The following is a 10,227-nucleotide window of genomic DNA, read 5'->3' as shown; positions in this document are numbered from 1 at the left end:
TCCCTGCACACTGCAAATCGGAATCTGAATCAGATGTAAAAACAGATTAAAAAGGGGAATCGGAATCGCTTGCAGTGTGCAAGAGGCCTTAGGGGAATTCATTTGAGGTAATATATCATCTCAAAGGAAATAATCATTCAAGTGATGACATTTCTCAAACATTTTGCTGTCGAGGACTATAAACTGCTAATTTTACACATGAAGATAAACACACACCCCCACAGGGAAGCCTCCAGAAGTGTAACTAAGGAGCTTGGGGCCCCAGTGTGAGTTTTACACAGGGCCCCCAGCACTCTATTGATATGGAGCCCCAAAACCTCCCAAGGGCAACTGCAGTGTCAGGGAGGTGTAATTAGAGTAAGGAGACTGTTAAGGTTTACCACTTTGCAATGCACCTGTAGAGGTGTTCATTCTCAGCATAGCATCATCGAAAAGCTAATAAGATGGATGAAAGCGGGCCCCTTGGGTCCAGGGTGTAGCTCGTACCTCTCTATCCCCTATTGCTATGCCATTGGGGCCTCTGGACTTTCTAGAGCAGGGGTGGCCACACTTTTCGGACTCGCAAGCTACTTGAAAACTTCCAAGTCTTCCGAAAACTACACACAGATTTATTGCACAGCATGTTGCTTATTTCTGTTTGTTTCCCTATTAAAATACATTGCATCGCAATCTGAGAAATTGTGAATGTTTGTGCAAAATCATGTGCAAGAAATGCGATCAGAAACACACAATGCCGCAACCTGCTGGAAACGCCCTCAAAATAGCGCTGACTAGTGCGCTCCCATCCTGAAAGTCTATTTGTTTAAAAGGAGGCCACAAGATGGTGCTACACCTACAGCAACATAACCACTACCCCTCACCTCAGCTTGTCTATTTGCTGAAAGCGGTAATAAATGTACTTTGCAGTCAATGAATGTGAGAGGGAATTGCTGTAACATGCTGGAGAAATGATGCTTTTTAAGAGTGGGAATAGATTTACTCAAGCCATGAATGCCATTCACTTCCTAGTCTCAATAATGTGCTTATAGATTATGATGTAAATCGGAATTGATGCACAAATTCCTTTCCAATTACGTGGTTAGCAATGTGCATTTTCAACTGTAATTAGAAATGTCACTCCATTGCAATGAAAATTGGCAGTGAGAAATGTTTCATTACAGCTAGGAATCTGTGTATTCTTACTGCAAGAAAACAAAAGATTTTTGTTGCTAGAAGCTGTGGTTAGCATACTTCTTGAGGTGTGATTCGCCAATCAAATGGCAAACTTGTGAAATCCAGATGTGTAAAGGAGGTGGGCTGATGTCACTTATCCGCACAGGAAATGGGTTGATGCCGACACCCCAATCCCAGGTAGGGTACGGTAATCGGTAGCACAGGCGTTAACCTGGGTGCTTGATGCTGTAGTAGTAGTAGATCAAGTACTATGTTTGGAATTTTTAGTTACAGTGGACCCAAACTAAAAATACAAGATTTCAGAAATAAAATCTATTTTCTAAATTATAATAATAAATAGCAGCCTTTTATCAGATGCATGACAACAAATATAAAATATTTTACATTTATTGGAGAAACCCCTCCCTTCCTTTCATATTGCCGGCAAATAATCCGGCAAACTGGTGGAGTAGATGGTGTCCGGCAATGGAGGAATTGCTAATGGCTGCCACCTGTATAACCCTAGTTATGCAAAGAGGAGGGTGAAAAGCATGCACTGAAATGCTCATAGGCTTGAAGGAGTGTTTATTTATATTTGTATGTGTCAGTGGTGTTTATTTATATTTGTATGTGTCAGTGGTGCAACTAAATATTTTGAATTAAAAAAAAAATGTTTGGTTTGGGTCTGCTTTAAGCAGATTGTCTATTGTGTAGATGATCGGCTACAAAAAGTGTTAAAGGAAACCAGAGCTGATAAAATATCAAGGCTGTATACGCTGCCGTCCTCAGTCTTCTCCCCTTTTCAGTACCAGGTCCTCTAACTAGTTACGGGAACCGGTACCGAAGAGGGTGAAGACTGAGGCCGGAGGTGTGGGAGCGATCCATGTGCATGGGCCTGGAGGAAGCCCCAGGTATGTATACAACTTCTATATTTTATCAGCTCTGGTACACTTTAAGGTGGCCACATACCATACACTTTTTTTTTATTTTTATTTTTTTTAAATATCTGTTCAATTCAAAGAATAGCAATCAATTTTTCTGACTATCAATTCAAAAATCTGACCAATGTACCACACACCTATGTTCAAATTTCCCCCAATCATGAATAAAATAATTGAAAGCACAGAAAAAAATTTCATTGGAACTGTACATCAAGTAATTGACAATCCATCATACACCATACAATTCTTGATAAAGTTGGTCTGAAATTTCCAACATGTCCAATCTCAAACTCGGAAAAAAAAATGGAAATTTGATTGGTTGTAACAAACGAAAACAGAAAAGCTCTCGATTTTTTTGGGGGGGGACAACTGATCAAAATAATTGAATTGGTGAAAAAATTTATATTTTACTTGTATGGTGTGTGGCCACCTTTAGTTTGGGTGCTGTGTTACAGGCACTAGGATGGGGAAGGTTAGTGTTAGGTACTAGGACTAGGAGGGGATTGGTTTTGTAAGAATGAGTAGCGAGTAAGTGTATCATAAAATATTGGTAATTTAAATTACTGATTTTTACTAGCGGCACCACCCGGGGCTGCCAACTCACATGGTGGCACCAAAGTACTACTGGTGGACCTGAACTCTTGCACAGGACACATGGAAAACATAACAGAAATGCACCCTGTATGTATTTAGAGAGTTTAGCCTGTGTAATTCCCCCTCATTTGTGTCTAATCACTAGTTGTAATTTTATCTCCCCCCTGTGTCTCATGACTGCCTATGACAGATAAGCCCATTTGAAAGTACAGGATGTAAACAATATGTCTGCTTCCATGATTTAGGAAGTAGAAACTGCAGATGTATTTTAGGATTTGTATCAGCTGTAACAAAGAAATGTTTTTTTGTTTAAAGGTTATTATGCTATTGTGTATCATTTAGAGCAAAGAGGAGTTATGAGTTCAGGTCCACTTTAAAAGCCATGGTAGACTCACATTATCATGCAGTGTGACTTTCCAAGATATAGACCCAAAAGGTAGTCAAACACCAATAGGACTAAAAGTCCCATATTTACCAAAATGACCCGCCTTCCTTATTATTGTAGTAGTAAGAGGAAGGGCTTTGGTAGTTAAGTGGAGCTTAATTATACATTTTGATCAAGAGAAGGCAGGTCACATATCATTGTTCAGTATAAAAAATGTTTTTATTACATTACTAAAAAAAAATAGACAAACATTACATTGATCATAAAATTAGAAAAATAAACAAAATAAGAATTCCTCAGGTTCCATACTGTGTATATATACATATACAGTATACATGTAATATAATACAATGTTACCACCAGCGTTGCTCTCACGAGTAGTCACGAGTGCTTAGTACTCGTGATTCAAATGAGCCTTAGTTGCCGCAGCTGAGTGGCTGGATTACAAGGGGTTATTCACCCATAATTCCGCCGTCAGCCCTGCGTTGCAAACAGCTTGCACGTGTCCTATTGGTCGTGTTGCAAGCCTCACCACGGCGCCCTTCCTCCTTCAAGCCAGAAGGAGGAAGTGCGCGAGGTGAGGCTTGCAACACGACTAATAGGACGCGTGCAAGCTGTTTGGAACGCAGGGCGGACAGCAGAATCATGGGTAAATAACCCCTTGTAATCCAGCTGCTCAGCTGCAGAAATTAAGGCTCATATGAATCACGAGTAAGCACTCGTGAGAGCATCGCTGGTTACCACCCATCAGGCTGGATATAACAAGCGTCTAGATTAATGAGAAGTTAACAAATAGTACAATCATCAAATCCCTTGTGTAGAGCACTGTCTCAAGACCAAGCCCTTAGCACTTAGGCACTAGGAAAGTAGGTTAGTGTTAGGTACTAGGACTAGAAGGGAGGTGTTTTTTGTAAGAATGAGTAGCAGGTAAGTGTATCTAAAAATTTTGGTTATTTAAATTACTGATATTTTTACTAGTGGCAGCACCTGGGGCTCCCAACTCACATGGTGGCACCAGAGTACTACTTTAAAAGCCATGGTGGACTTACATCATGCAACCGGGCAATCATACTTCCATGGAGTTAACATTATAAAAGGGAACCAGAGGTGATAGTGATATGGTGGCTGCTATATTTATTCCCTTGTAAACAATGCCAGTTGCCTGGAAGTCCTGATGATCTTCTGGCATGCGTAGTGTCTGGGTAAAAACCTTGGAACAAGCATATGGCTAATCCAGTGAAACCTGAGTCAGAGTACATGATCTGCATATGCTTGTTCAGGGTCAATGGCTAAAAGTATTAGATACACAGGCTCAGGAGGACTGCCAGGCAACTGGTATTGTTCAAAAGGAAATAAATATGGCAGCCTCCATATCACCTCTGGTTCACTTTAAGCCAAGCATACACTATATTTGTTTTGTACTATGTACAGCACTACGGAAGATGTTGGCGGGTTATAAATAAAAAATAAATACACAATGGGGTCAATTCATAAAAGGCTTTGCGGTAAAATAAAATCTTGTCTGGAAAATACTGCATTCGGTATTTTAGACCCAACTTCCCTTTAGATGTGCATCTTTTGTTATACTGCCTCGAATTGCCCTAAATCTGCGCTGAATCTGTCTATTAGTCTTTCTTAACAATGTGTTTAATTTATTTTTCATAGTTTTTAATCACTTCCCCGTATAACTACATATAACTAGTTTTCCATATAACTACAATCCTCCACCACTAGACAACGAGATAAACAGAGGAACACAAAGAGCCCCAATAGTGTAGTATGTATTGACAAAGGGGATAATGACAAAGAGTAAAGCTGGCCATACACTGGCCCGATTTACAGCCGTTTCGACAGCAGATTCGATCACTGGGATCGAATCTGCTGCCAATCGTTCGCGCTACACGCCGAATTTCGATCAATTTCGTCCGATCGCGCCGTGCGGAAAATAACCGTCGATCGCCCGCGGGTAAAGAGCGCATCGCTAGCGGCGTTCGAGTGCCCAACGACCGACGCAATAGAGCCGCATACATTACCTGCTCCGCCGGCGTGACTGCCCCCGCTCGTCTCCGCTCTTCTTCTCCGCTCTGGTCTCCGGCATGCCTTCACTTATTCCTGCCCAGCAGGAAGTTTAAACAGTAGAGGGCGCTCTACTGTTTAAACTTCCTGCCGGGCAGGAAGAAGTGAAGCATGCTGGAGCCGGAGACCAGAGCGGAGACGAAGAGCGGAGAGAGACCCGGGAGTCGTGCCGGCGGAGCAGGTAATGTATGCGGCGGGGGGAGGGGCGGCAGCAGCACCACCACCACCACCACAACAGATTGTGAACGGTTTCAGGCTGAAGTCGGTTCACAATCTGTTTGCAGTAAAGGTAGCCATACGATCCCTCTCTGATCAGATTCGATCAGATAGGGATCTGTCTGTTGGTCGAATCTGATGGCAAATCGACCAGTGTATGGCCACCTTAATAGTTGTTATACTCACAAGCATGGGCCACCAATAGGCAACCACTGTAAAGGCAGGTGGGGAGATTATCCTGACCCCACTCAGGAATAAGAAGTCGCTCTCTGTAGATAGTAGAAAAGGGTCGCAACCCTCCACCCAGGGTGGATACAATATTATATAGGAGAGAACAGAGGCGCCAAAAGGATAAAAGGGGTTTTAAAGGAGCTTAAAAGCCAAACATTTGGTAATTAGAGGAGGCAGTGGTGGACTTACCTCCTCCAAGCAGACACAACACGACTGTACATGAAGTCTATTTATTAATGAACTCCAGATAAAACAAAGCAACGTGTTTCACAGGTCAGTGCCCGCTTCCTCAGGCAATAGAAAAAGGAGTTACAGCATCTAGCAAAACAAACAACACTCGGCACCTCTGTCAGACTTAATGTACAGTCGTGTTGTGCCTGCTTAGAGGAGGTAAGTCCACCACTGCCTCCTCTAATTACCAAATTTTTGGCTTTTAAGCTCCTTTAAAACCCCTTTTATCCTTTTGGCGCCTCTGTTCTCTCCTATATACTAGACTAGATAAGGCATTCTGCGCTAATGACTATTGTCATGGACAGTAAAGCCTAGCTGGCTAGAATACAGACTAAGACTAACTTCCGCTCCTCCAATGAACTTCGCCTGATCGTCCCCCGCATCACCCAGTCCCATGCACGCCTCCAAGACTTCTCAAGAGCCGCTCCAACACTATGGAACTCCCTACCTCCACCCATTAGGGCAGCCCTCTCCTTCAACACCTTCAAGAAGGCCCTAAAAACTCACCTTTTCACTCTGGCCTACCACCCCTCACAATTGCTCTAAACCAGGGGTCTCAAACTCACGGCCTGAGGGCCATTTGCGGCCCTCGCTGGCAAAAGCTTCCTTATAGTTCGCTTTAGTGCTCCCAAGTAATCCGCCGCTAAACGAGGGCTGCAGAGCCCCCAAATCGCCCGGGGGGCAATCTGCTGCCATTTCCTGGAAGGGGCAGAGCTTTCAGCTTCAGCTCTGCCCCTCCTGACGTCAATCGCCTCCTCTCCCCGCCCCTCTCTGTGAAGGAAGAGAGAGGGGCGGGCAGAGGCGGCGATGCGCTGCGATTGTGAAATTCCTTATGCGGCCCAGCCTCATCCTGACTTTGCCTCCTGCGGCCCCCAGGTAAATTGAGTTTGAGACTCCTGCTCTAAACCCACAGCTGAACTCTGGTCCCCTACCTCTCGTGTCCCTACCTCTCCCTCTAGATTGTAATCCTTTGGGCAGGGTCCTCCTCCTTTTGTGTCCTACCTGATCATGCACCTCCATTACTGTGAACCCATGCTATGCATTTGAGTGAACCTAACTTGCCTAATCTCCATGCTCCCCTCCAGTGACTGACTAAGCATAGGGCAGCTATGGAGCCCCAGGTAGAGTAAGTATAAATGTTTTTAAATGTTTAATCTCATGCTTCCTTTAAGATGCAGAGCATCAGTGGTACCACTCATTACCTGCTTCTGGCAGTAGGACAGATCCTCCTCCACGCCTCTTCTGTAACCATGTAACTCCTGTTGAGATGGGAGCCACATAGTGATAGACTGTGCAGTGCTTGAAGTCTGAAGAGAAGGGAGGAGGATTTGTCCCAACACCAGAAGATTTTATGGTGGTGGTGATCTACTTATTAAAGGGATCCTAAAGTGAAATAAATGTGCCAAATTTAACTTACCTTGGGCTTTTTCCAGTCCCCTATACTCCTCCTGGTCCCTGGTCTGTACAGTGTGTGTGTGTGTGTGTGTGTGTGTGTGTGTGTGTGTGTGTGTGTGTGTGTGTGTGTGTGTGTGTGTGTGTGTGTGTGTGTGTGTGTGTGTGTGTGTGTTTTATCACTCTGCTCGGTAGTGCCATTTTTTTCATGCGGAAAGAGCCTTTATGAATGCTGACTTTGCCGAGTGTTCGGTAAAGTCAGCTGTTTTAAGCATTTCCGCATGCGGAAATGCTTTATGAATGATAACCTATATCTCTAGGCAACCGCATACTCTAAGGCTGGCTCTGCTAACAACAGTTTATAAAACACTGTAACATAACAAAAATGTATAAACAAAAACAGCATGTTGTATACAAACAACTTAGAGTGTCTGAAACGTAACTTGAGTTGTTTATAAGTAGGACTGTTCATTCGGATTCTGCGGAACTGAAATGTCCACATTTCCCGATTTCCACAGAAATACAGCATCTCGTTAATTTTAGGCCAATCAAAGAACTAGGAACCATTGGACCAATCAGAGAATGGAGTATTTTTCCACAAAAAACGGGTTACCATGGTAATTTTATACCAATCACAGGTATTCCCCAGTCTTGTAATTGGCATAAAATTTGCAAGGTATTCCGATTACCGTTGTAAAATTCTGAATTCTCTGATTGGTCCAATATTGCCGAGTCAATTTGGAAATATTTGGCCAGAGAATACAAAAAATGACAAAACACAAAACAGAAATCCATGGAATCCGTAATTGATAGAAATCTGAGTTTCTGCAGAATCGGAACTCGGCATTTCAGACCATCCCTATTTATAAGTATAGGACTCCCTGTTTATTCGTATGTAGCCTTGCCCATCATCAATTTCACAGCCTAGTTTGTTTAGCTACGCGGAATTCTCCTCCTAGGGGTGTTACAATAGATGCAGGGGCTAGGGGGGCCCACTCTTGTACTTAAAGGCAGTGGCGTAGCAATAGGGGGTGCAGAGGTAGCGACCGCATTGGGGCCCTTGGGCCAGAGGGGCCCTGAGGAACCCACCCTCAACCACAGTATTAGCGCTCTATTGGTCCTATGCTGATAATAATCACTTCTATAGATGCGTTTAATAGTAGTAATCATTGACAAACTGTTCCCCATCCCCTTCCTGTACCTCCGACACTGTAGTTGCCATTGGCAGGTTTTGGTGTGCTGTATCAATTGTTATGTATAGAGCTTTTGGGGGGCCAAATGTAAACCTTGCTCCACGGCCCACAGCTCCTTAGCTACGCCACTGCTCAGTGGCGTAGCAATAGGGGGTGCAGAGGTAGCCACCGCATCGGGGCCCTTGGGCCAGAGGGGCCCTGAAAAGTCCACCCTCTATCACAGTATTAGCTCTCTATTGTGTATCCACATATTACTATGTTTACACAACATGACTGACCTATTATTTACCAACAACCTCCGGATTGGATCCTATTTGTAAGTAGGGGATCGCCTGTACATCAATGTATAAATATAGGAGAAAGCAGTATGTTATTCTGTTTTGTGTGTCAGCATCAACAATAAAACAGAATAACATACTGCATTCTCCTACTTGGTTCACGCACAAAAAGATGTCCAGTTCTGTTCTATAAAACTGTGTCAGTTCACATCAGATTTGTATGTGTTTCTATGTCTATGTTCACCAGGGCTGCTCAAATCTGGTTACGGGAGATTTCCGGATAGTTGCTATCCGGATATCTCCCAGTAAACCTGTGCGGGGTGGGGTCAATCCTACCTGTCTGACATCTTCTTCGGTCCGTCCCTCGACGCCTCCCACGATGCGGTCCAAGCGGCGGTCACGTGATTACAAACACTTCCTCCTTCTGGGTTGAAGGAGGAAGTGTTTGTAATCATGTGACGCGCGTGGAGCGCATCGTGGGAGGCGCCGAGGGAAGGACAAAGAAGACGTCAGACAGGTAAGATTGACCCCACCCGCGCCCACCCCGCACAGGTTTACTGGGAGATACCCAGATAGCAACTATCTGGGTATCTCCCGAATCCAGATTTGAGCAGCCCTGTGTTCACACATGAATCTCTACATGTTTGGTCCAGTCCTATCAGTTTTGTATTATTATTATTATTAGTAGTATTTATATAGCGCCAACATCTTCAGCAGTGCTATTTGGTCTTGTCACTAACTGTCCCTCAGAGGAGCTCACAATCTAATTCCCTACCATAATCCTATGTTTATGTATGTATTGTATAGTGTATGCAGAGCAGGGACAAGGTCCTCCAGCACCCAAGGCTGAGACACCAAAGTGCGCCCCTCCATCCCTCCCACCCCAGCCGTCACACACTAATTGCTATTAGACTAAGAGGGCCACAGGGCCCACAACCTCCCCAACACCTTAATATCTAGTTATCTGGCTTGCAGTCACTGCTATGTATCCCCTTTTCTTATTTCTTTCTGCTTCATACACAATTAGGAATGACAACTGAATGAATTGTGCGCCCCCTCCTACACTGCGCCCTGAGGCTGGAGCCTCTCCAGCCTATGCCTCGGCCCGGCCCTGAGTGTATGTGTTGCAGTCTAGGGCCAATTTAGGAGGGAGCCAATGAACCTATCCATATGTTTTTGGTATGTGGGAGGAAACAGACACAGGGAGAACATACAAACTCCTTGCAGATGTTGACCTGGCTGAGATTCGAACTGGGGACCCTGTGCTGCTAGGCTAGAGCACTAACCACTTATGCCACGTGTTTCTACGTCTGTGTTGACACATGAATCTGTATGTTTGGTCCAGTCCTGTAAGTTTTGTATCAGTTTTGTATGTGTTTCTATGTCTGTGTTGACACATAAATCTGTACATTTCCGGTCCAGTCAGGTAAAACTTATAGAAACCTGATGCAAATTGACAGGACTGGACCGGAAATGTGCAGATTCATGCGGGAACCAAGCCTGTCACTACAGAGCCTCTATACAAGTTCAGGTGGAAC

This window comes from Hyperolius riggenbachi, chromosome 3 (assembly GCF_040937935.1).
Source record: "Hyperolius riggenbachi isolate aHypRig1 chromosome 3, aHypRig1.pri, whole genome shotgun sequence".
In the NCBI taxonomy this organism is placed as follows: domain Eukaryota; kingdom Metazoa; phylum Chordata; class Amphibia; order Anura; family Hyperoliidae; genus Hyperolius; species Hyperolius riggenbachi.
This window is presented reverse-complemented; position numbering follows the sequence as displayed.